Source organism: Podarcis erhardii, assembly GCF_964252035.2.
Source record: "Podarcis erhardii genome assembly, chromosome: 8".
In the NCBI taxonomy this organism is placed as follows: Eukaryota; Metazoa; Chordata; class Lepidosauria; order Squamata; family Lacertidae; genus Podarcis; species Podarcis erhardii.
Window position 1 is genome coordinate 12,369,634 of NC_138499.1, and position 25,049 is coordinate 12,394,682.

The following is a 25,049-nucleotide window of genomic DNA, read 5'->3' on the forward strand; positions in this document are numbered from 1 at the left end:
TCAGGTTACAGACGCTTCAGGTTATAGACGCTTCAGGTTACAGAGTCTGCTAACCCAGAAGTAGTACCTTCAGGATGAGAACAGAAATCACGTGTGGCAGCGGGAGGATCCATTAGCTAAAGTGGTGCTTCAGGTTAAGAACAGTTTCAGGTTAAGAACGGACCTCAGGAACGAATTAAGTACTTAACCCGAGGTACCACTGTACTGTTTTGAGGGGACAGGGGGTGGGCAGGGGTGGTCCTGAATGCGGTAACTGTGCCCCTGAAGGGCCAGGTGTCAGCCTGGGAGTCATTTTGGACTCACAGCTGCCCATGGAGGCACAGGTCAATTCTGTGTCCAGGGCAGCTGTCTTAACCCAAGGTTCCACTGTATTTCTGTTTTCGTTGTCCTTTCCTTTAGAAGAATACTTACATTTTTGTAACACTGCGGGGCCTTTCCCGCTTGACACAGGTAAGGCACTCAGCATGTCTTAATCCAGTCCTGCCCAGCCAGCACAGCCAATGGTTAGAGATGATGGGATCTGGGCTCTAGCAACATCTGGACCTCCAAAGGTTCCTGGCTAACTCAGATGGTTATGTTTCTGCCTTATGAGGAACGGCTAAGGGAGCTGGGCATGTTTAGCCTGGAGAAGAGGAGGTTAAGGGGTGATATGATAGCCATGTTCAAATATATAAAAGGATGTCACATAGAGGAGGGAGAAAGGTTGTTTTCTGCTGCTCCAGAGAAGCGGACACGGAGCAATGGTTCCAAACTACAAGAAAAAAGATTCCACCTAAACATTAGGAAGAACTTCCTGACAGTAAGAGCTGTTCGACAGTGGAATTTGCTGCCAAGGAGTGTGGTGGAGTCTCCTTCTTTGGAGGTCTTTAAGCAGAGGCTTGACAACCATATGTCAGGAGTGCTCTGATGGTGTTTCCTGCTTGGCAGGGGGTTGGACTCGATGGCCCTTGTGGTCTCTTCCAACTCTATGATTATATGATTCTGAATACCAGTTGCTGGAAACCACAGGAGGGGAGAGTGCAAATGTGCTCAGGTCCTGCTCGCAATCTTCCCATGGGCATGTGGTTGGCCACTGTGAGAGCAGGATGGTGGAGTAGAATCATACAGTTGGGAGGGACCTAGAGGGCAATCTAGTCCAACCCCCTGAAATGCAGAAATCTTTTGCCCGATGTGGGGCTCGAACCCACAGTCCTGAGAGTCTCATGCTCTGTTGAGTGAGCTGTTCCACTAGATGGGCTCTTAGCCTGATGCTGTAGCACTCTTCTTATGTTCATTCCCAGAGTAAGGAACAGAGGGCTCTTTCACAATTCCTTCCAGTGACCGCACAGCTTTGCCCAAGGAAGGGTTTAGAGGTGGGCCTTCCAACTGAATGAGTTGGAAAGAAGACCTGATTTCAATGCAGAATAACACTAGAGCCAGAGAAAAGCTCACCTTACATCTGGGACAACCATCTCAAGCTGCTGAAATCCACACTTCTGAGCTGAGAAGTAAGAATCTCAGCAGCAACATAACTAATGAAAAAGTATATCGCTCTTGAAAAGGATCCCTGTACCCGTTTCACTTCCTTAACGCTTTTCACACAAATATGCTGCCCATTTAGCGGGTGGGGTGGGGGGGGCATCGTTTGACACTGGGGAGGATTGTTCCAGGATTTCCAGGGTTAATTTCCAACAATTTCCCAAAGCCCTTAATCTCCTCAAACATATTATAACCCAGCGGTGCCCAGTGTGATGAGGCAAAGAGAGACGTATCGATCTTGGGGCCTCATTACAAGTTGTACATCGTGAACTTAGCATCCCTGGTCATGCCATTAGTGCAATTATCTTATTTCATTAGGGAAAGTGCCACTTTGCATTAGAGCATGTTGGTTCACTTTAAAAAGAAATGATGTTTTCCAGCAAAGGGAAGACATTCATTAATTTCGGAGGAGGCACCCGATCTTTTTGTCAGCTGCTTCAGAAACGTAACTCGAGGAGTCAATATCTCGGCTAGCTGATCACCACAATCGTGGGTAACTCCTTTGAAAAGTTTCAAAACAGTAAGATTGTGGAGCAGAATTCAACGTAATTAGTGGCTAAGGGAGCAAACCCTACTCCTATCCAGAGTGCAGCCCCTACGATGGTTAGATGGTGCCTTTTCTGTCTCCTCCTGGCAATTCCTGCAGCTAAGCTGGTACCAAACACATTGCTCTGCTTTCCTTTGTTTTTTTATATATAATTTTTGCGTGGCAAATGAAGACACTGGACACATTATTTAAGGTTAATGGGCATAAAAAGGCCACAACTTTATTGATTACAGAAATGAAAGGTATTGGCCTTAGGCATTGGCTCCTATCGACTACCCGGCATGGAAGGGTTATCCACAAGCCGTGGGAGTCCTGTTGAAGTACGCCAACTAGGATCCCATGGGTGTCACTGCTCGGGGGCGTGCCGGGGGCCCTTACCTCCCTAGGTTTCGGACAAGGCAACGCCCCCCGGAGTCCTCTACCGGACTACCCTTTTCATTGGGGGAAGGTGATGGCGCTTCCTTCCCCCCATTCATTTGCATAACAATTAACCCCTGCCAATGCCTAACCGCCAATACCACGGAAGTTGTGACGTTTGCTAAGAGGTAGGCGAAAAAACCAAAAGGCTAGAAGTGCGCCAAATTGGAAAAATTCCTACCAGGCCCCTTGCGGCGACCAACCGGAGTCCATAGCAAGGTCATAGCTAGCTAAACCTAAAGGGTGGGTGGGATGGGAAAACCGCTCAGCTGGAAAGGGGAAAGAGGGCGGTCCCCGGGCGTGCCTGGCCTTAAATAGGCTAGGCCCCGCCTCCCCAGCCTGCCAATTGGCAGGCTGGGTCGAAGGCACACCCGGGGATTCCCTGTTCTCGCGGGGGCAAAAGGCCAGCCCCCGCGTGTGTGGGAGGGGGTAGCCCGCAACCCCCTCTCCTCCCAAGCTCGGAAATGTCTTTATTAAAAGAAATTCTGTTACATATTTCTTCTTCTTCTTTGGCGATCACTTGTAGCCGAGTAAAATTGTCTTCCATGAACACGGTCTTAACAGTGAGTCCTTAAGTGACTGTAGAGGCCCATTCTGGATCCACACGTCCTTCCATAGTGGGGACATAGGTTTCCAGACGAGAGCTGATCATGGTGAGGGTTTGCCAAGCGTGCCTTCCTCTTAGCGCATTTCTCCATTTTGTCCTCAGCTTGAGCGTCTTCAAAGCCCATGACACCTTTGGTAAAAGCTGTTCTCCAATTGGAGCGCTCGCAGGCCAGTGTTTCCCAGTTGTTGTTGTTTATACTACATTTTTAAATATTTACCTTGAGAGAGTCTTTGAACCTCTTTTGTTGACCACCAGCATTACACTTTCCATTTCTAAGTTCGGAATAGAGTAGTTGCTTTGGAAGACGATAATCAGGCATCCGCACAACAAGACCAGTCCAAAGAAGTTGATGTTGAGTTCGCACTGCCACATTGCAAAGCCCTCATATGGTCCATGATGTTGAAGGATCATTGCTTTGACAGTAACAATTGATACAATAACCAATAAAACAATACATAAGTCACTGCCTTCCCTTCCTCTCCTTCCAAGGTTCCTTTTAGTTTCCCACTATTGTTGTTGTTTAGTCGTTTAGTCGAGTCCGACTCTTCGTGACCCCATGGACCAGAGCACACTGTCCAACCATCTTGTCCTCTGTCATCCCCTTCTCCTTGTGCCCTCCATCTTTCCCAGCATCAGGGTCTTTTCCTGGGAGTCTTCTCTTCTCGTGAGGTGGCCAAAGTATTGGAGCCTCAGCTTCACGATCTGTCCTTCCAGTGAGCACTCAGGGCTGATTTCCTTCAGAATGGAGAGGTTTGATCTTCTTGCAGTCCATGGGACTCTCAAGAGTCTCCCCCAGCACCATAATTCAAAAGCATCAATTCTTCGGCGATCAGCCTTCTTTATGGTCCAGCTCTCACTTCCATACATCACTACTGGGAAAACCACTGTTAGTGCATATTGTAATCAAACCATCTAATTCCCCCCTTTATCATATCTGCTTTTCTTTGGATCACATCAGCAAGGCCAAAAGGGAGGTCTTGGGGTCCCTGGGGTGTCCCCTTGGTCTGGGGAGCTCAAGACTGCCATGCACACCACCCAGGGAGGTCACTTCAGTGCTGCTAACGCAGTGGTTTGACATCACCTCTCGAGGGAGGGATTCTCTCTCACCCAGGAGCTAGTGGGGTGTGGTAGGGTGTGGCTTGTTCAGTATCAGTCTAATGTTGATACCTCCTCATCCAGCAGTGAGGATGTTAGTGAACATTCCATGTTGTCATGGTGGGTTAGCCAATGGCAGGAAGAGGGATGAGATGGGAAGCTCATCGTTCTCTCTGCTGTTATGTGCCTGGGTGAGGGGCAGGCAAGGGTGCCAACTTGAATAAAATATGGGGGGGAGGAGTTAAGCCCCACCCTGCATAATCAGTCGCATGATGCAGCAGCCACACAACATGTGAATGAAGAAGAAGAAGAAGAGTTTGGATTTGATATCCCGCTTTATCACTACCCAAAGGAGTCTCAAAGCGGCTAACACTCTCCTTTCCCTTCCTCCCCCACAACAAACACTCTGTGAGGTGAGTGGGGCTGAGAGACTTCAAAGAAGTGTGACTAGCCCAAATATTTTATGGGGGCAGCGGCGAAGGGACCTTGACCACTAGGAGTTGGCTCCTAGGGGTGCAGGCAAAAGTAATATATTTCTTTCTTTCTTTCTTTCTTTCTCTCTCTCTCTCTCTCTCTCTCTCTCTCTCTGGAGAAGTAGACAATCTCTACCCGGTTTCTTGAATTTCAGCTGCTGCTTTGAAAGATGAACATCCCCCAAGAGAATCTAACCATATATCCTGATCTCATGAATCTTCAATAATAAGCTTCTTTCTAGCACTTTCAAATGTTCATGGCATTTCCCATACATCCTTAAGAACCGATCTGCTAGGTAGACTTACAGAGTGCAAAAGGGAGGGCTGAGATTAGGAGAACAGCAGCTTCCCTAAAGCCATATCGAGAGATAGTAGCAGAGGCAAGATTCGAATCATGAAATGTACAGCTCAGTCCTTTAGCCATGTTCATCATCACTGTGCATGGGAAACTTTGCAGTGAAACAAAGAAATTGGATCCCTGTCCCCAAAAGCTTACAAACCTGAGTTTGATCATTGGAACAAAGAGGAGGTAGGTGAGGAAAAGCTGTAGAACATGATAAGTTCATCTCAACTGCATATACTTTGGCTTTGTTTCACTAGGGATGAGAGAGTGTCAGACAAATAGGATCTGGAAAACCAGGGTTCAAACCCCACTTCGTCGTGATGCTCTCTGGGTGACCTTGGGCCAATCACAGTCTCTTCACCTAATCTACCTCACAGGCTTGTTGTGGGAATTAAACAACACCTTGAGCTCCTTAGAGAAAGAAGCAAGGTGCAAATGCAGGAGATAAATGCAATAAATGAATAAATGAAATAAAAGAATAACACAGTGCACTTCACTCACTTTCACGAATCACAAATTATTATTATTATTTGCCCATTTTACAGAAGGAAAACTGAGATTTAGGTCATGTCTTGGGAGGGATCACCTAAGCCCACATTGCCATCCTCAGTGTGTATGTAGTCACAGGTGCACAAAGACAGCTGTGGCACAATTCCACCCTTTTCGGAGAAAATGGGACTTAATTGCTTTCCTCCGCCCTCTGACTCGGTGATTTTATGCACTGTGAAGAATGGCGTTTTCAATTTGACGTTACAGGGAGTTGCGTCAGTAAACAAATAGCTTCTTTTTCATGCTCTGATTTTGGCCCAGCAGCTCCGGCGAGAGAATAATAGGATCATGGTGTTTACTGCGAAGTCAGGGTAGTGGAAGTGGCGTTCTGGCTACAATCTATGTTAAGTAACTAATCTGCTATGGAACAGCTGTTTCCTTCAAGATCTCTGGTATCAGATGTGCGTATCCATCGCCCCCCCCCCACTAATCTCCTTTTTCATGCTTCTCTCCCTCTTGCATTTTCGCCTCCCTCCCTCCCTGCAAAAACCCAAGGCTCTGGCTGTTTTTCTTGTAAAACTATTCTCAGGGAACACTTCATAATTATCTGATCTCGGAAGCAGATACAAACTTGCCATGACCGCAGAACGAAAATATAGGACTTACCCAGTAGGGGAGAACAGCCGATAATATCCCTGGGTATATTCGCATCACTTTCCGGGTAGGGAATGCATTAAGGATAATTGCAGGAATGAAGGAAAGGGTTGGAAGAAAACCAAATCGTTGAAAGCTTCTGCACATCAAGTGCTCAGTCTGAAATCAAAAAAGTTTTGTAATAAGAGTTGCCCATTCTGTCATCTTTCCCAGTAGTGACGCATGGAAGTGAGAGCTGGACCATAAAGAAGGCTGATCACCGAAGAATTGATGCTTTTGAATTATGGTGCTGGGGGAGACTCGAAAGTCCCATGGACTGCAAGAAGAACAAACCGATCCATTCTTAAGGAAATCAGCCCTGAGTGCTCACTGGAAGGACAGATCCTGAAGCTGAGGCTCCAATACTTTGGCCGCCTCATGAGAAGAGAAGACTCCCTGGAAAAGACCCTGATGTTGGGAAAGATGGAGGGCACAAGGAGAAGGGGACGACAGAGGGCGAGATGGTTGGATAGTGTTCTCGAAGCTACCAGCATGAGTTTGACCAAACTGCGGGAGGCAGTGGAAGACAGGAGTGCCTGGCGTGCTCTGGTCCATGGGGTCACAAAGAGTCGGACATGACTAAACAACAACATTCTGTCATCTGGACCGGAGAATGAGTTTGGGTCATTTAAATGTTAGTTCAAGGGAGACATTTGTGGAAAAGCAGTTCTAAAGATGGCTACAGTTGAAGAATGGAAGCCTTTTTCAGCCTGTTTAAATACTATACAGTGGATGCTCGGGTTGCAAATGTGATCCGTGTGGGATGCACATTCGCAACCCGCAGCATTCGCAACCCACGTCTGCGTGCATGGGTTGAGATTCGGTGCTTCTGCGCATGGGTGATCACCGAAACCCGGAAGTAAACTGTTCTGGTACTTCTGGGTTTCGGCGGTCCTCAACCTGAAAAAACGCAACCTGAAGCGGCTGTGACTCAAGGTATGACTGTAGTATGATGAATTCACCATCAGGATTTGAACTATGAGCAACAGAAGGAATTAGAGATTAATGTGTTATTGTCATGATACGAGAGAGAGAAGATAGGGTGCAGCAAGGGAGGGGAAAAAATAAAATAGCACCATAGATAACAGGATGGGAAGTCATCAAAACAAAACAAAAACCCACTATGTATTGGAATGTATATGCGAAATTTTTGAACATTTAATAAAATATAACAAAACAGTAAAGATGGCTACAGATCTGCTTGAATGCCCAAGGAGAAGCTTAGCTCAGTGGTACATATGCTTCAATCAGGTTCAGTCCCCAGAATATCCATGTTGGAAAAGACCTTAGAGAGGCTCTGCCCATCACTGACAACAATCTGGTACGCTGACTGAGACCTTACCTGTCCACAGATTGTCTTGCCAGAGACAGTGCTCATGTTATCTCCTGCTTGGATTACTGCAATGTGCTCTATGCGGAGCTACCTTTGAAGGTGACCCAGAAACTACAGCTAATCTAGAATGCAGCAGCTAGACAGGTGACTGGGAATGGGCACCAAGACCATATAAAACAGGTCCTGAAAGACCTACATTGGCTCCCAGTACATTTCTGAGCACAATTCAAAGTGTCGGTGCTGACCTTTAAACCGCCTCGGTCCAGTATACCTGAAGGAGCGTCTCCATCCCCATTGTTCTGCCCGGACAGTGAGGTCCAGCGCCGAGGGCCTTCTGGCGGCTTCCTCATTGCGAGAAGCGAAGTTACAGGGAACCAGGCAGAGGGCCTTCTCGGTTTTGGTGCCCGCCCTGTGGAATGTCAAAGAAATAAAGAATACACTATTTTTTCTTACAAGGTGATAAAACCAAATCAGATTAAAATTCACACCGGCATTTCTAATCATCTGGGTAGGCTTGTGTAAACAAGAATGTTTTTAAGCAGGTGCTGGAAAGAATACAGCAAGGGCGGCAGCTTGCTTTCAATAGGCGGGGAGTTCCAAACACAATAAAACATCAAACATTAAAAACTTCCCTAAACAGAGCTGCCTTCAGATGTCTTCTAGAAGTCAGATAATTTCCGAAAAAGGAACACGACAAGGATGCCCCCTATCCCCTCTGTTATTTATCTCTGTTCTGGAGGTGCTTTTGAACATGATTAGGGAAGACCGGTTGGTACAAGGAATACAGGTCGGAGTGAAACAATTTAAATTGAAAGCTTTTGCAGATGATTTGGTTTTAACATTACAGGAGCCAGAATCTAGCACGAAGAGAGTGTTAGAACTAATTTATGAATTTGGTCGGGTAGCGGGGTTTAAATTGAACAAGCAAAAAACCAAGGTCCTGGAGAAAAACTTGACACCTTTGGAAATAGATGGGTTTCAGAAAGAGACAGAATTAAATGTTGTTAAAAAGGTAAAATACCTAGGGGTAAACTTGTCTGCCAAAAATTTGAATCTATTTAAAGACAATTATGAAAAATGCTGGTCAGAAATTAAGAAAGATTTAGAGATTTGGTCAAGATTGAAACTTTCCTTGATGGGCTGAATTGCAGCTATAAAGATGAATGTATTGCCGAAGATGTTATTTTTGTTTCAGACCCTACAGATCGTAGACAGAGTGGAGTGTTTTGGGAAGTGGCAGAAAGATATCTCTAGGTTTGTCTGGCAGGGCAAAAAGCCCCGAATAAAATTTAAAATATTAACAGATGCCAAAGAGAGAGGGGGGTTTGCCCTGCCAGATTTAAGGTTATATTATGAAGCTGCGGCTTTCTGCTGGATGAAAGATTGGTTACTTCTTGAGAACACTGATGTCCTAGATCTGGAAGGGTACGATAATGCTTTTGGATGGCATGCATATTTGTGGTATGACAAGGTAAAGGTTGATAAAATGTTCAAAAACCATATTGTCAGGAAAGCTATATTTATGGTCTGGACAAAATACAAAGACTTATTAGAAGGTAAGACTCCGAGGTGGTTATCACCAGCGGAGGCCAAGGCCAGAAAAAGACTCAATATGGAGGTCGGATGGCCAAAATATTGGGAAATAATAGAAAAAACTGGAGATAATTGGAGGCTGCAGAGCTTTGAAAAATTAAAGAATAGGGTGCAAGACTGGCTTCATTATGCTCAAATTCAAGAGGTTTTTAAGTTGGACAAAAAAATAGGATTCCAGGTGGAAAAATCGAAATTAGAGACAGAATTGTTAGAACCTAAGACCAAGGTACTCTCGAGAATGTATAACTTGCTGCTTAAATGGAATACCCAGGATGAGATAGTTAAATCAGCCATGATAAAATGGGCTCAGGACATTGGGTACAACATTATGTTCGAAGACTGGGAAAGGTTATGGACCACCGGAATGAAATTTACGGCATGTAATGCCCTGAAAGAGAATATTATGAAAATGATATATAGGTGGTACATGACCCCAGTCAAACTTGCAAAAATTTACCATCGGTCTGATAATAAATGTTGGAAATGTAAGGAGGCTGAAGGGACATTCTTTCACCTTTGGTGGACTTGTCCAAAAGTGAAGGCCTTCTGGGAAATGATCTACAATGAGTTAAAAAAGGTGTTTAGGTACACCTTTCCCAAGAAACCAGAGGCCTTCCTCCTGGGCATTGTGGACCAAAGGGTGTTAAAGAAGGATAGAACACTTTTTATGTATGCAACTACAGCAGCAAGAATACTTATTGCAAAATATTGGAAGACACAAGATCTTCCCACGCTGGAAGAGTGGCAGACGCAGTTGATGGACTATATGGAACTGGCTGAAATGACTGGCAGAATCCGAGATTTGGGAGAAGAGACAATGGAAGAAGACTGGAAAAAATTTAAGGACTATTTACAAAAACATTATAAGTTGTATGAATGTTAAGAATCTGCATGACTTGGAAAATTTAGGTCCTGCAACTAGATTGAGAAAACAGAAAATTAAGTTATAAGTAAGAAAAAGTTGAAATTTAAAGCTATTATATGTATTATTTTAAGGTATAAATATTTGATAAAAGGTACTTTAAATTTAGAAGTAAAATATTTTGAAAGATATAAATAAGACATGAAACAAGGTAATAATTTGCTGATATGTTTTATTGTAAAGAACGCAGGGTGAGGGAGATGTGGGGAAGTTCAGTTAACAACTTAAAAATGTATTCTGAAAGTTGGATTATTTTTCTTTTTTCTTTTCTATCCTTTTCTTTCTTTTCTGTAAACTGAAAATATAATAAAAAATTTATTTAAAAAAAAGAAAGAAGTCAGATAATTTCCTTGACATCTGGTGGGAGGGCATTCCACTGGGCGGGTGCCACCACCAAGAAGGCCCTCTGCCTGGTTCCCTGTAACATGTTACATCAGTGACATGTTGCTGAATATATCAGCAAAAGAACTACCGCTTGTATGTGCTGCCTCTGTTTTAATTTGCCCTAAATAAAATCAATTAGGGTTGAACAGATCAGTCTATTTCTAGCCTGTGCTGTTTTCTAATATGTTCCGTCACAGATCTGTCTGCCCCATTTCTACATTAATCTGTGTTTAGAAAAAGAGCACTGTATGACAAAAATGTATTTAAATGCATATTCAGATGCTCTATTTTATGCATTTAAGCACGCATTTTATCTCAATGCACCTCTTTCTTGACACATTGCACTTGAAGCAATGCCTTTAAAAAGGCATTGCTTTTTCTTTGGGCGCCGGGGACAGAGACGTCCAAAATCCAGAGGATAATTATGGTTCCGATCTGCACGTTAGTCTGGGAGGTACGGATCGGATAATTTCAGATTCTTCAAGCATCACTGTCTGAGCCAGCTAGCTGACTGATGCTTTCATCCTTAAGTGTGGCAAGTACAGAAAAATATTCAAGAGGAGCCTTCCTTGCCCCTCTTTGGAGGAGGTGGGAGGACAGAAAGGTCAGCCAGTTGAAGGATATGAATGGTTAATGGGGCGTCTTCTCCTGCTGAACACAGACAGAACTGCAGTGCTGTATCAATAATTCAGTTTTCACTCGTCTGAGCCAGTCTGGCACTGGTCTTATATGGGTCACAATCATTCCGCTATTTAACAAATCCACACTTTGCGATGCTAAAGTACGGAAATCTCGCTGCTCACTATAACATTCTCCTTTCGTTCCTGCTACAGTAATTGGGCTAGGAGACTGAAGTGCCATCTGGCCGCTATATTTAGCAAATTACACATGGATGGTTGGTAGATATCGAGACATGGGTCTAATAACCTGCACAGATGGAGATAAGCCATTGGTGAACTCAGGAAGTGACTCCTTTGACCAGGGCTTCCCAAACTTGTTTTTGGACTACAATTCCCATCATCCCTGACCACTGGCCCTGCTAGCTAGGGATGATGGGTGTTGTAGGAAACCCTGCCCTAGATTTTATCGGACAACAGCTCTCATCATACCCAGCCAACAAGGCCAAGGTTCCTCCAAGGAGCTCCAGGTGGCAGGCATATCCCCTCCTTCTCCTCATTGAATCCCGCTAGGTTGGTCATGCTGAGAAGCAGCGATTGGCCCAAGATCAGGCAATGAACTTCATGGCCGTGTGGGGATTTGAACCCAGGTTTCCCAGGGCCTAGCCTGGCACTCTATCCACCTGGCTCTCAAAGTACATACACAGCAGCTCTCATAGAATTGTACAGCTGGAAGGTACTCTGAGGGTTGTCTAATATAAGGTTACCAGATTTTTTTCCCAAAGAATCCAGGGACACTTTTTTTTTTTGAAAAGAGAATTATTCTTATTTTTTAAAAGATAAGTAATATCTTCTCTTCTGTGGTATCCTCTGTTGCGTGGCATTCCTCTGGGCCCTGGCCTGCTCTCTTGGAGCGCTAGCCACCGTGGAGAAGGCTCGGGTCGGGCCTGGGCTCAGCCATGTGTCCTTGCCCTCCTACCTCTTCTCCTTGGCAGCAGCAAGGTCGGGTCTCCCCTCTTGTTTCTCCTTCCTCTTTCATTCTCTTCCTTCTCCTCTCCTCCTTCTCCCTGTGTTGGCTCTGGGGTTTTTCCTGGCCCCAGAGTACTGCTGGGCAGTCGGCTGGCTGAACGGGCATTCTCACTCCCAGCTTAATTTGGGTCATGGGGGCGGGGGGGGGGGATCAGTGGTTTCCCCAGTTGATGCACCTGGCGTCCCCAGTTCCCCTGTGGCAGTGGTGGCAGTCTCAGCAGCCCAGAGCCAGCCTGGTAGAGCAGTTGGCTCTGGCTGGCTTCAGGAGCTGTTCGCTGCCATGGTGCCCACCATTTTGCCTTGCTGGAAGTCCCCATATGATGTGTCTTATGCTGTTGAACCAATCACGCAACATTCATTCAACTAATAAATCTGCAACACTTAAAATATAAATCCGGGGACAGTAACTGAAATCCGGGGACATTCCGGGGACGGATTTTGTCCGGGGATAGATTTGTAAATCCGGGGACTGTTCCCTGGAAAACGGGGACGCCTGACAACCATAGTCTAATCCAACCCCCTGCAATGCAGAAATCTCAGTAAGATCATAAATGACAACCTTTGCTCTAAAACCTCCAAGGGAGGAGAGTCCACCAGCCAGGGTAACCTAGGATCATTTTAATGCATTTTTATGCATTTTGGGTAAAGAATGGGTGTGTGTGAGAGAGTTTGGCATAGGGGAAAACAGATCTATGTTCTGCAAGTGGGGCAGAGGAGAAGCTTTAGATGCCTTCAAATGCATACATGCTGTTTGTTTTGGAGGGGAACTAGGTATGGCTTGTCTGTTCTTCCATGCTCAACATGTACATTTTTATCAACCTTATCCCAAATGGGGGCAGAAAATGTTCAACCCTGCAGAGTAAGGGTGAGCTGAATTTTTAGGTTGGGCAAATGACAAATTAGGTTGGGAAAATGACAAACTGAGTTTCAGCCATCCATCCCTCCCTCCCAATGCATCCTTAATGGTACTAATCCTATTTCGATTTATTCTTCTTATAGTTAAGGGGGTGGGGTGGGGAAGTTGTGCCAAATGTTGTGCAAGTTAGCTTCATTCAGTATTTCAGCATCCAGGATCTCTTCATGGGCTGCCAGCTTCAAGAAATCATGTGTGCTTGTCTCTGTATTAGGTATTTCGAATGTTGGAAGATTGTTTGCACCTGATTTTTTTTTGGTAAATGTCCTTTGTTCTTCCTGCCCTCTTTCCTCTCACTTGCTAAGTAGGTTGTTTCTGCATGAGTGTGTTAACATTGTTCCTCACCAATTTACCTGAAAAGCAGCATCCTGGTTTTCAAAATTTTATTTTAAAGCTAGTAAGAAAAAGTTTTATGCTATTTGATCCCCAAGCACTGGCTTGGCAAAGTGCAGCTGAAATGAAGATGGTTCAGGTTCTGTTTTGTGATCTCCTTGCTCATTAAGATACTGAATTTTCAGGATTCTGTTTCCTGCCCACCACCCCCTTCAGCACCGCAATTGACAATTAAAACGACTTGATGAAGTATAACGGTTTATGGACCTCAAGAGCATTGAAAAGTGCTTTGGGAACAAACCGCAATCTTCATCTCTGTTAAACAGAACCAACCAATGGTTTCATTAGGCAGTTATGGGGCTGTGACAAATGCCCCTTAGCAGAATTTACAATTCAAAGGACGGGAGGATGGTTTTAACTGGCTAAAAGAGAATCAAGCATTTATCGCAGGAAAAGCAGCCGCGAGGCTTTTAAATGCAAAGGCCTTAATGCGTTTCAGTGCTGTGAACAGTCTTCTTTTTGCACAAAAGTTTTGTAGAATGGTTTTTTTCCCCTTCTTCAGACTGATCCCCTACTTTTGAAAATGGGGACTATTGGGAGGAAAGGGCTGTATAAGGATAATGACCGAAAATGTCGTCACACGAAAAGATTCTCCCTGTACAGAGGCAGGCAATCATCTGTCTGCCAAGCATCACCTTTCCTTAGGGTAGTCTTTTTGGGGGTGCATGCTGCCAGTAGGCAGGGCCAAAGCCAGAAGTGGAGCAACAACAAAAAAAGCTCCTCCCTTTCCCCTCTTTCTGACACCCCTGTCAGGAGGGAGACAGATAATTCTTGAAAGAAGGCTGAATCAAGTGCTTGTAGATAGGGATGAGGAAGAAATTTGATTCAGTACTCATTCAAAGCCTATCTATCAAATTTTATGAAGTTGGCAGTTTCCAATGCAATGTGAGAATCGAAGCACAGCCACCCTTGAAAACCTGCACTTACCTGAATCACGCAATGCAGTTCTCCAACCCAACAATGTTTGCTTGGACAGGCAAAACCCTGGGCGGCCCCCATGTTGAATAACGACTCAAGACAACGTGCTATGGGATTAAAATTGGCCACAACTTTTATTAGGTTTCAGATGTGGGTAGACCTTGGCTCAGGCATTGGGCGTTTATCCCTCTCAGTCCCCCGCCGGGGATCTGGGGAACATCAGGGTTATCCAGTGTGGGGGGGGATTGGGCTGGCTCTGGAGAACATATGTTCAAGCAGAGAGAGCCCGCTCCCGTTACGCCGCCGCAGGGGAGAGCAATGAAGACCTCTAGGCATACGGCCAACTCCTCCCCTCAAACAACCCCTTTAACGGGGAATCCTGGTATTGCCGCTGCAAAGAGGAAGGGGGCATGGGTCACCGCAGCACCCTCTCCCCCATTTAGGGAAGATAGACTAAAGGATTGCGCCCAAGGCCTGATACCGCAAGTTGTGATGTTTTGCTATGGGAAAGGCAAACCTGCCAATGCAGGAAAATTCCTTTCCGGACCATCAACAGCGACCTTGACGTAGCAGTGCCCGCGTACCTGTGGAGAAAAGGTTAACCTGCAAAAGAAGTCTTAACTGAGGGTGGGTAGGGTGGGAGAAGCTCTGGAGCCAACTGATGATTCCTAGGTGAGTTCCTCCCCCTATTGTGTGGGCAGGGTGGTCCCTCCCCTTTACCTGGCCTGGTCACCTTGGCAACGCTTCCCCAGGTGGGATTGGGCAACTGGCTGAGGTAGGCGGAGAGCTCCAGGTAACCCACCTGGGGGGAGGCAAAGCCAAGCCTGTGCTAATGGTGCCGCATAGGGTCCAGGGGGCTGCACAAGACCACGCAAAGTGCGCCCCCCATTTAATGTGGGGAGCGGTCATTATGAAATTGCATATACTGCGGGGCGGAGGGAATGTGGATGAAATTAAAATGGCATACAGCAATGCACTGTATTTGGAGAAACTGCTCCAGAATTGTGCTTCTTAGGGGAAATTTGCAACGAAATGCAAATTGGCTGCAGAAGTGTGGATAACCATGTTTAAGATTGGAATAATGAGAAAGGGAGAGGACCAAAATGGGCAGATCCTTCCATCCCTACTTGCACATCTCTTTTGAAATTGATCTGAAGCCCACACTTTTCTTACCGCAACCGCAAGAATTCACTCTGCCTCTCTGTCTCCTTAGCAAAAGATTTTTAAAAAGACTGGGAACTCTTCATGTTCTGCTCACAGAAATACGGTAAAGAAATGGGCAGTGTTTGTTTAAACACTTACAACTAAGAAACCAAGCTGAAAGGTTAGGAAACAGTAATATGAAATGTAATTGAGTGTAAGATGTAATTATGATTTGGGATAAAATTGATAAGAAAAGTGCATTTAAGTATAAGATCATAAAAAATAAGACAATTAAGCAGAAGTAGTAAATATTTTAAGAAGAGGGAAGTCATGGGGAAGGGGGAGATTTTTATTTCTATATGATAAATGTTATATCTTGTTATGTGGCTGAATATTAAATTGTACAAGTCAATAAAAACTTTTTTTTAAAAAAAGCTGCAATAATAATAAAAAACCTCTCATTCATGTTAAGGTAGAGCCGTACCTTGCCTTGACTACTGCATCCTTCTTCTTCCTGGCCTTCCTTTCTGTCCTTTGACATCTGTAACAAAACAGTTGCCAAAATCATTTTCTATTTATTGATTCACTAGCAGCCTCATAGCCGGCATTGTTTGGGAATTCCAAGAAACCAAAAGATCAGTGCAGTTTTGAAAGGTTCAGTCGGCCATATTGATTCAAAATGGTGTCCAACTGTATTTCAACATAGATGGAAAATTGCTTCTTGATCCCAAAGCAAAAGACAATGCTTCTCCAGATGCTTAGAAATAAAATAGATTTTATTTTCAAAGCAGCCAAACACATTTCAGCTAATATTTATCTAAAGGCCTTCGTATATACTCACTTTTTTGGGGGGGACGGGGGATGGGACTGAATTGGGTGAAATGGGAAAACAGTCTACAGGGATCTCTGCTAGCTATATCTGCGATTAACAGCAACCCAGGGACTGAAATTGCTATCCGAAGGCAAGAATCGTACACAGGTGTTGTTAATATGCGATAAAAAGTCAAGGTCTTTCCTTTGAAAGCACCACAGGCCAAGAAAAGCTCAAGGGAGCCTCTACAAATAAAATATCGCTTACCACTTTAGTCAGTTACTTTATGGAACAAAATAAATCTGCAACTGGTCTGAAGATTTGGGCTGTGGAAAAGTGATATACAGATGATGATAAGATCTTGTTAAGGAAAGCAAGTGGAGCAGATATTGAGGTTAAAAACTTTGCTCCCATGTGGGATTAATGATGAGTTGGGTCTTCTTTCTCTGTAGAGAGAGAGAACATTTGTTGATGATCCTGCAAGTCTGTTTCTTCACTGTCCTGTTCAGAAGTGGAAGTCATTGGGTTTTTTTAAAAAAATATTATTATCCTATATTAACAACACCTGTGCATGATTCTTTAGGGGGAAAACATGTGTAAACATGTTCACTCTAGGAATGTTGTTGTGATGGCCTGGGAATCAGATTCAGAGGCTGAACCTGAGGAATCCCAGCCTGCATAGGAGTCCCTGCCTCCAGGGCCAGCTGAGCTTGAACCTGAAGGGTCCTCACCTGTGCTGGATCCTCAGTAGCAGACACCAGCTGAATCCGCTCTGGCTCTGGGGGTGATCGAGGACCCATTGCCTGCAGGTGCTCCTCTCCCAGCCCTGTCAGGGGAAGCTGAGGTTGCCTCTGGGTCCACTAACCCTCCAGGCTCTCCAGAGCTGCAGAGGCTCAGGGCAGAGAGGCGGAGGGAACTAATTTCTCGCAGGAGGAGTGCTCACCTCCAGGCCAGGAGAGGCAAGTCACCTGTGGACCGGGGCCGCCCTATGCCTCAGAGGAGATTAAGGCCAGTCAGCCCAGTCCCAGGTTGCGGGAGCAACATAGTTGGTAACCTGTTCCTGCCAGCACCCTGTCCTGCTCTTCCAGAGTTCCTGACCACACCCGGCTCCTTGCCTTGGACCCTGTTTCGCCCTTGACGGACAGCCTCCATAAGCTCGACCTAGGACCGGACTCTGACAACGCTGCACCGTACCCCCCCCCCCCCGGGACCAGCACAGGTGTACTTGACTGCTCTTGTGTTTCACATCCCACATAAGAGGGACATTTGGAGGGTTTGCACTAACTGATAGCAGCTCCCCAAGATTTCAAACAGGGGGTGTTCCAAGCCCCACCCGGCGATGCATGCAAAGTAGATGCTCTCCTTGTAAGCTATGGGGCTCCTCACAAGCTCCAGCCCTTCCCTTCTTTGCTATGAAAATTGTTCTTCAAATATTTGAGAAATATATTTGTTGCTGCTGCGAGTTTCTTTTGCAAGAAAGGAGTGGATTATGAGGTGGCCTGGATGTTCCTAATAGCCAGCAGTTTCTTACGACTGAACAGTGAGCGCATTCAAATTTGCAGTCTCTAGCAGCGAGGACATCAAATATTCATCGGAACATGTGTGTAAATGTTGCTTCTTTCTCACTCGAGTTGACATCAGGGTTAGGAGAAGTGGTCCGGAAAAAAATTAGAAGTGACCTCAAACTTCACCCGGCATTCGAACAAGAACTAAAACCATTAGTTTAAAAAAGAAAAAAAGAGAAAAAAGCCTGCATAAATTCAACACTATAGAATAATTCATACCTAAGCTCAAGATTTCCAAAGTGTGCTTAGTTCTCCTCTAATAAGCAGAAACATCACCTTGCCAACAAAGGTCCGTATAGTTAAAGCTATGGTTTTCCCAGTAGTGATGTATGGAAGTGCGAGCTGGACCATAAAGAAGGCTGATCGCTGAAGAATTGATGTTTTTGAATTATGGTGTTGGAGGAGACTCTTGAGAGTCCCATGGACTGCAAGAAGATCAAACTGAAGGAAATCAGCCCTGAGTGCTCACTGGAAGGACAGATCCTGAAGCTGAGGCTCCAAAACTTTGGCCACCTCACGAGAAGAGAAGACTCCCTGGAAAAGACCCTGATGTTGGGAAAGATGGAGGGCACAAGGAGAAGGGGACGACAGAGGACGAGATGGTTGGACAGTGTTCTTGAAGCTACCAGCATGAGTTTGACCAAACTGCGGGAGGCAGTGGAAGACAGGAATGCCTGGCGTGCTCTGGTCCATGGGGTCACGAAGAGTTGGACACGACTAAATGACTAAACGAAAACAACAACAAATATAGATGGGTTGGCGGGAAATTAAGTACAAGAGTGCAATGTGTGGAAGCAGCTAACAAGGAACCAGCGAAGGTTGCTATTTTTACTGCCCAGTTCTGTTCCTTTGTCTTTAATGAAAGGGTTCGTACACCGCAATTTAGCAAGTGAAGCTTGTTTTTCCTGGAATAAAGCATTAATTGATTGCATTTCTATTCTGTGTCTATCAAGATGTTTTCCCCCCACATTTTATGATCACAATAACCTTGTGAGATTGCAACTAAAAACAATTCTAGCTTTAAGGGAAATAAGAGACAGCAAAAAAGAAATGTCAGCAGTGATTGCCCTTTTCTGAACTTTTTCCAGGCTGTTCAATATCCTTTTTTTCCATATTAATAGGGAATGTTTAGGGAAGTTTTTAATGTTTAATACTGTACTGTGTTTTTAATATTCGGTTGTGGTTGAATATTATATTAAGTAGGGAATTAAGTAGGGAAATAATAAATATTTTTATATAAATAAATTATTATTATTATTATTATTACTACAGTGGTGCCTCTGGTTGTGAACAGGATCCATTCCGGAGCCCCGTTCGCAACATGAACAGAATGCAACCCACGTCTGCACGTGCGTAGGTTGCAATTCGCAGCTTCTGCGCATGTGCGTGATGTCATTTTGAGCATCTGCGCATGTGCGAGCGGCAAAACCTGGAAGTAACCCTTTCTCGTACTTCTGGGTCTCCGTGGGACGCAACCTGTAAATGCTCAACTTGAAGCAAATGCTACACGAGGTATGACTGTATCATCATAATCATCACCATCACCATCATTTTCATATTAATATCTTTTTTCATTTTATTTTTACTAAAGACAGATCTCTGGATGCCAGGTTCCCTACTTGACACCTCCATCTTTCTTAAGCAGTTAAGCAGAAGAGTTTATTTACTGCATTTATTTCCCACCTTTTTCTGCAAGGAATCCATGGTTCATCCCCTCCTCAGTTAATTCCTACAACAACCCTTTGAGGTAGGTTAAAAGCTTGCCACTGACTCCCAGGTCACCCAGTGAGCTTCATGACTGAACCCTGATCTCCCTAGCCTGACACTCTCAACCACTAGGCCACGCTGCCTTCCTAGAGTTCTTCTGTTATGGGGCTGCTCTGTGAATTAAGTAGGGAAATAAATATGGGGGAAGCAAGATGTCTCTTAGTGAAGATCTGAAATATTTTCCTTGAAGCGTGAATTTGTTTTATTCTGGATTGTTTTACATGTTTTCATGTGTTGTAAATCACTTTGAGATTTTTTCCCTTTCAAAATATAAAGCAGGATAGAAATGGAATTAATAATAATAATAATAATAATAATAATAATAATAATAATAATAAATTTATGTCAAAACAAATCCTTCCAGCAGCACCTTAGAGACCAACGAAGTTTGTTATTGGTATGAGCTTTTGTGTGCATGCACAGTATCTGAAGAACTGTGCATGCACACAAAAGTTCATAATAATATAATAATAATAATAATTTATTATTTGTACCCCGCCCATCATACCAATAACAAACTTAGTTGGTCTCTAAGGTGCTACTGGAAGGATTTTTTTTATTTTGTTTCGACTACGGCAGACCAACACGGCTACCTGCCTGTAAATAAATTTATGTGCAAAAAAGTTTAAAAAGGCACCTAGACATTCCATTGTGGCAACCGTAACCTAGGTTTAGGGTGCTATTTGGCAATTAGCTTATATATCTAAGTTTCTAACACTGGACTGTCCCACATATTATGGAGTGGGTGAACTTGAACTCCCATTTATGGTAGCAGCCCTACATTTTGCTTCCACCCCACGAAGCTGCTTCATTCTGAATCTGTACTGTCAGTATTGAGTCAGTATTGTCAAGTATTGCAGACTGGCCTTGACTCTCAGGACTTCAGGCAGGGGGACATTGCATGGCGAGCCCCCCCCCCCAGGTGGAAATAATGACACATGACACAACTATTAAGGTTAATGGGCTAAAAAAGGCCACAACTTTATTAGTTACAGGTGATGAGCGGTATTGGCTTAGGCATTGGTCCTAACCAACTATATCCGACTCCAGCCCGTCTGCTTGAAGTCCTGGAAGGGTTAACCACCAGTAGGGGGTGTCCTGCTGATGCACATCAACTAGGAACTCCCCCCGGGGTCACCGCTAGGGGGCATGCCTTAGGCCCTCACCTCCCTAGGCTTCGGACAGGGCCATGCCTCCCAGAATCCTTTACCAGACTACCCTTCAATATGTGGGGCAGGTGATGGCGCTACCTCCCCTCTTCCATCTACAGAACAATACCAATGCCTAACCGCCAACATCCAGAAAGTTGTGACGATTTGCTACGAAGTAGGCGAAAACCAAGTGGCTGGTGGAAAAATTCCTACCAGGCCCCTCAACGGTGACCAACCAAGGTCCATAGCAAGGTCAAGGAACGATAACCTTATAGAGTGGGAGGGTAGGAAAAAGCAGGAGCAGCAGGTGGGTGGCAAAGAGGGAGATCCCAGGCCGCGTCCTGACTTTATAGGGCAGGCCACGCCCCCGAGCTAGCCGATTGGCCGGCCAGGGGGTGACGCGGCCGGGAATCCCCCCAATCGTGCGGGGCTGGCCTCCGCCCGCCACACATGTGGAGGGGCCGTGAAGCTCGCAACCCCTCCTCCTCCTTAGGTGGAAGTGGCTTTCCCAGCCCAAAGGGAAGTGCCAGGAATTGAACCTGTTCAGTTGTTGCTGAACTACTCGTTCCACCCCAGCTGCTCCATAATGATGGGCAATGGCTCTCCAGGATTTGAGATGGGGTCCTCTCCCAGCCCTTGCTGGAGATGTTGGGATTGAACCTAGGACCAGACAACAGCTGCTCTACAATGGAGCTACAAACCTTCCCCTTAAACAAACGAGAATCAGATTCTGCTTTGAAGGAGAACTCCTTGAAATTGATTTACAGGTAGTATTTAGCTTTGAGTGAGCTTCCTAAGATGTATAAGGCTGAATCAGATAAATGCTGGAGACGCAAAGAGGTGGAGGGAACGTTTTTTCATATGTGGTGGACTTGTAAAAGGGTAAAAGAGTATTGGGAAATGATCTATAATGAATTGGGGAAAAAATGTTTAAAAGTACTTTCCCAAAAAACCCAGAGTCCTTTCTGTTGGGGATAATTCAAACTGAAATTCCCAGGTGTCAAAAAAGGTTATTTATGTATGCCATTACCATGGACCATGTTTTGTTGGCCTAAAAATGGAAATCGAGTGAGGTCCCAACCAAAGAAGAATGGCAACTTAAGTTGACAGAATATGCACAACTGGCAGACTTAACATATAGAATAAGAGAACAAGAAGAACATATATTTAGAGAAGACCGGAAAACGTTTATTGAATATATGGGAAATAACTGTGTACAGCTGAAAATGCTGGGAGCATTAAGATAAATTCAACAGTGTAAATAAGTTTTGATGGATGTAATAATGGCACACTGAATGGTTTGGTTTTTGTAAAATATGCAGGGATTTATGATATGTAAAATAAATAATGGAAAGAGAAGAAGGGAATCATTGATATCTTAAGGATGTAAAAATGTGTACTTTAAATGGTAAAACAGAAAATTTAATAAAAAATTATATATATTCAGATTTCCCGGACTTGTCCTGGGCATTTAATCTGAATTAATTTTCAAACTCTATTCCCTGCCCACCCCCCCCACCCCATAACTCACCCCAAATCCCCTCAGCAGCTGGTAGACTTTCCTTCCTTGGAGATTTGAATGTCCGTCCGTCAGGGATTCTGTAGTTGTGATTCCTGCATCCCAGGGGGTTGGGCTAGATGTCCCTTGGGGTCCCTTCTAACACTGCAATCCTATGACCCTAAAAGCCCAGTGACTGAAAGAAATAAAAAGACCATGGAGGATCCCCACCAGCACATCCCATATCTTTGCCTTCTTTCAGTTGATTATGATAAAGTAATAGCATCGATCTGCCCAGTTGTTTCTCCCACCCAGCTCGGGGGGGTGGGGTGGGCAAATGGAGAATCTTTTTTTGTGTGTGATGTCCCCACGATTGCTAGATTAATTAAACCATCCTGTTTGCTGTCTTTCTCCTCCTTTTCTCCAAGCGCGGCCGGAAAAGTCAGCAAAGCTGAAGTTCTCCAATTGAAACCCATCCATGGCCACCGTTCCTCCGCCGGTTGCGGGTCTTGGGCAGTAATTGTTTGCTCGGCGGAGAAATTAATCTCCTTTGAGCAAGGCAAACCTAATTACCAATCCCAGTGGAAATGGCTGGACTTGCTCTCTCTTGCTCAGATGCCCAGCTGGAGGGAAAAAGGACAGGGACGCCATTCAATTAATCCTTTTGGGAAATGGTTCAAATCTGCTTCATATCACAGCCAGTGACAGATCTATTTTAGCATCTGGCGTCTGAACATGGCTTAAACGCCTGTCAAAAGAAGAAGTGGACTCCTGCCCACCCCCCATGCCATGGTCCCCAAAGGAACATCCCTCCAGCCAGCAACCTACAGCAGAGGCACTGCCAAACCAAGAAGAAGAAGAAGAGTTTCGATTTGATATTCTGCTTTATCACTACCCAAAGGAGTCTCAAAGCGGCTAACATTCTCCTTTCCCTTCTTCCCCCACAACAAACACTCTGTGAGGTGAGTGAGGCTGAGAGACTTCAGAGAAGTGTGACTAGCCCAAGGTCACCCAGCAGCTGCATGTGGAGGAGCGGAGATGCGAACCCAGTTCACCAGATTACGAGTCCACGGCTCTTAACCACTACACCACACTGGCTCTCCTCAATTTGCCTTCAGATCGCCTCCCTCCTGAACAGCCAGTCCAGGGGGTGGCACTTGCTGAGAGCATCCTCTTCCCAAATTTTAGGTTTGCCCTTGTGTAACTCGGCAGGGAGGAGGATGAACAACATAAAATCAGAAGAGTCTGCTGGATCAGTGGCCCATCTAGTCTGGGATCTGTGGGATGTGATCCTCTGGAGCAGTCAAGTACAACATTTCTTGTTTGCCTAGAGAGAACGTGCATGAGGAATGTTGGTCCAGCCAGTTGAACTTCCTGTTACACCTGGCTGGAGCATCTTCCCTTTGCATGTGACTAGTAGGTGGGCGTGACTTTTCCAGACCTGGTAAAAGGCCAAGCCATCTCCTTCTCTCTCCCTTCTTTTTCATTCTGCCTGCTTTACCTGGACTGCACTGCTGGCTGTCAGTCAGCAGTCCCTAGTTTATCTCTCATATGGAGTAAACCTGTTTGTACATACAGTGGACGCTCGGGTTGCGAACGTGATCTATGTGGGATGCACGTTCGCAAACCGCAGCGTTTGTAACCTGCAGCTGTGCGTCTCCGCACGTGTGGGTTGTGATTCGGTGCTTCTGTGCATGCGTGACTGCCAAAACCCGGACGTAACCCGTTCCGGTACTTCCAGGTTTCTGCATATCTCTTGTATGAATGATGTCCATTCATACAAGTTGGATTTGGAGACATTCCCACCACATATGGAGGTAAGTGCCTGTGGAGGTGCATCCTCTCCAGCATTTTGGTGAGGGTCCTGGGCGTATTAGCACTAGTTTCCATGGTGTTAGGGGCATAGACTGTTTAATCAACCCAAGGCCTGATTGAAGATGAATGTTTTTGCCTGGTGCATAAAAATATTGTTACAAGCCACCCCAGTCTCTGAGCGGTGCAAGATTGTGTTTACCCAAGGTCCTTGTTTCCTTTTGGGAATGAGGCACAGAGGAGAATGTGGTGTCTTTATGATATAGGGTTTATTTGCAATCTGAGCCCACAATGGAGGGGATCCTCTTGCACTCCAAGAGGATCTTGTTTCTCCTGTAGCTGCAACTTAGGTCCTAAGCAGACATCATGCCTTTGCCTTTCTGCCTTCCCCAAGCTTCTAACTCACATTGCATTTTCTGTGAAGTGAAAGTGGCTCCACCCCTTTGCCGTATCTCACAGCATGCTTTTGGCGCTCTATTCTCTTCTAAATGGCCCATCCCCAGGCTATCACCCCATGAGGAATTTAGCCTTGCTGAATTAGCCCTTAACACATGCTAATTCCAGAGGATCAAAAAGTGTCTAGCATAATTAGCTTTTAACGCTTGTTGATTACAGAATTTAGAAGTGTCTAATACACAGCATAATATGCACAGTTCTGTCCTAATGCATGTGAGTCTAATACACATAGGTCTGGCTATGTTTTAACGATCTAAGCCTTAATTAAATTCTAGCACCTACCAAACCCAGTAATTTAGGGGAGTCTCGCACTCACAAACTCATAACATTTTGTAATGAAGGTGCCAGGTGAGCCTCTCTAGGGAGAGCATTCCACAAACGGGGGGCCACCACAGAAAAAGCCCATTCTCATGTTGCCACCCTCCCGGCGGCACATGAAAAAAATCAAATCGTTGTATGAATTTTCGTTTTGTGTAAGTATAAAGGGTCTGTTTACAATGGTCAGCAGTCTTAACTAAAGTTCTTTTTTGCAGTTTCTCAGAACTGTTGAACAACCCTGGGT

The 25,049-nt window shown here is 45.0% G+C and overlaps 1 long non-coding RNA gene across 1 annotated transcript in view; it reads left to right on the top strand.

The window, feature by feature from the left end:
* Positions 1-23,235, top strand: part of LOC309349159 — a 174,445-nt gene extending 151,210 nt beyond the window's left edge. The window contains exons 2-3 of the long non-coding RNA XR_014159779.1: positions 4,487-4,592; positions 23,182-23,235. This is a non-coding gene — a long non-coding RNA (uncharacterized lncRNA). The remainder of the gene's footprint in view (positions 1-4,486; positions 4,593-23,181) is intronic.
* Positions 23,236-25,049: the final 1,814 nt, after the last annotated feature.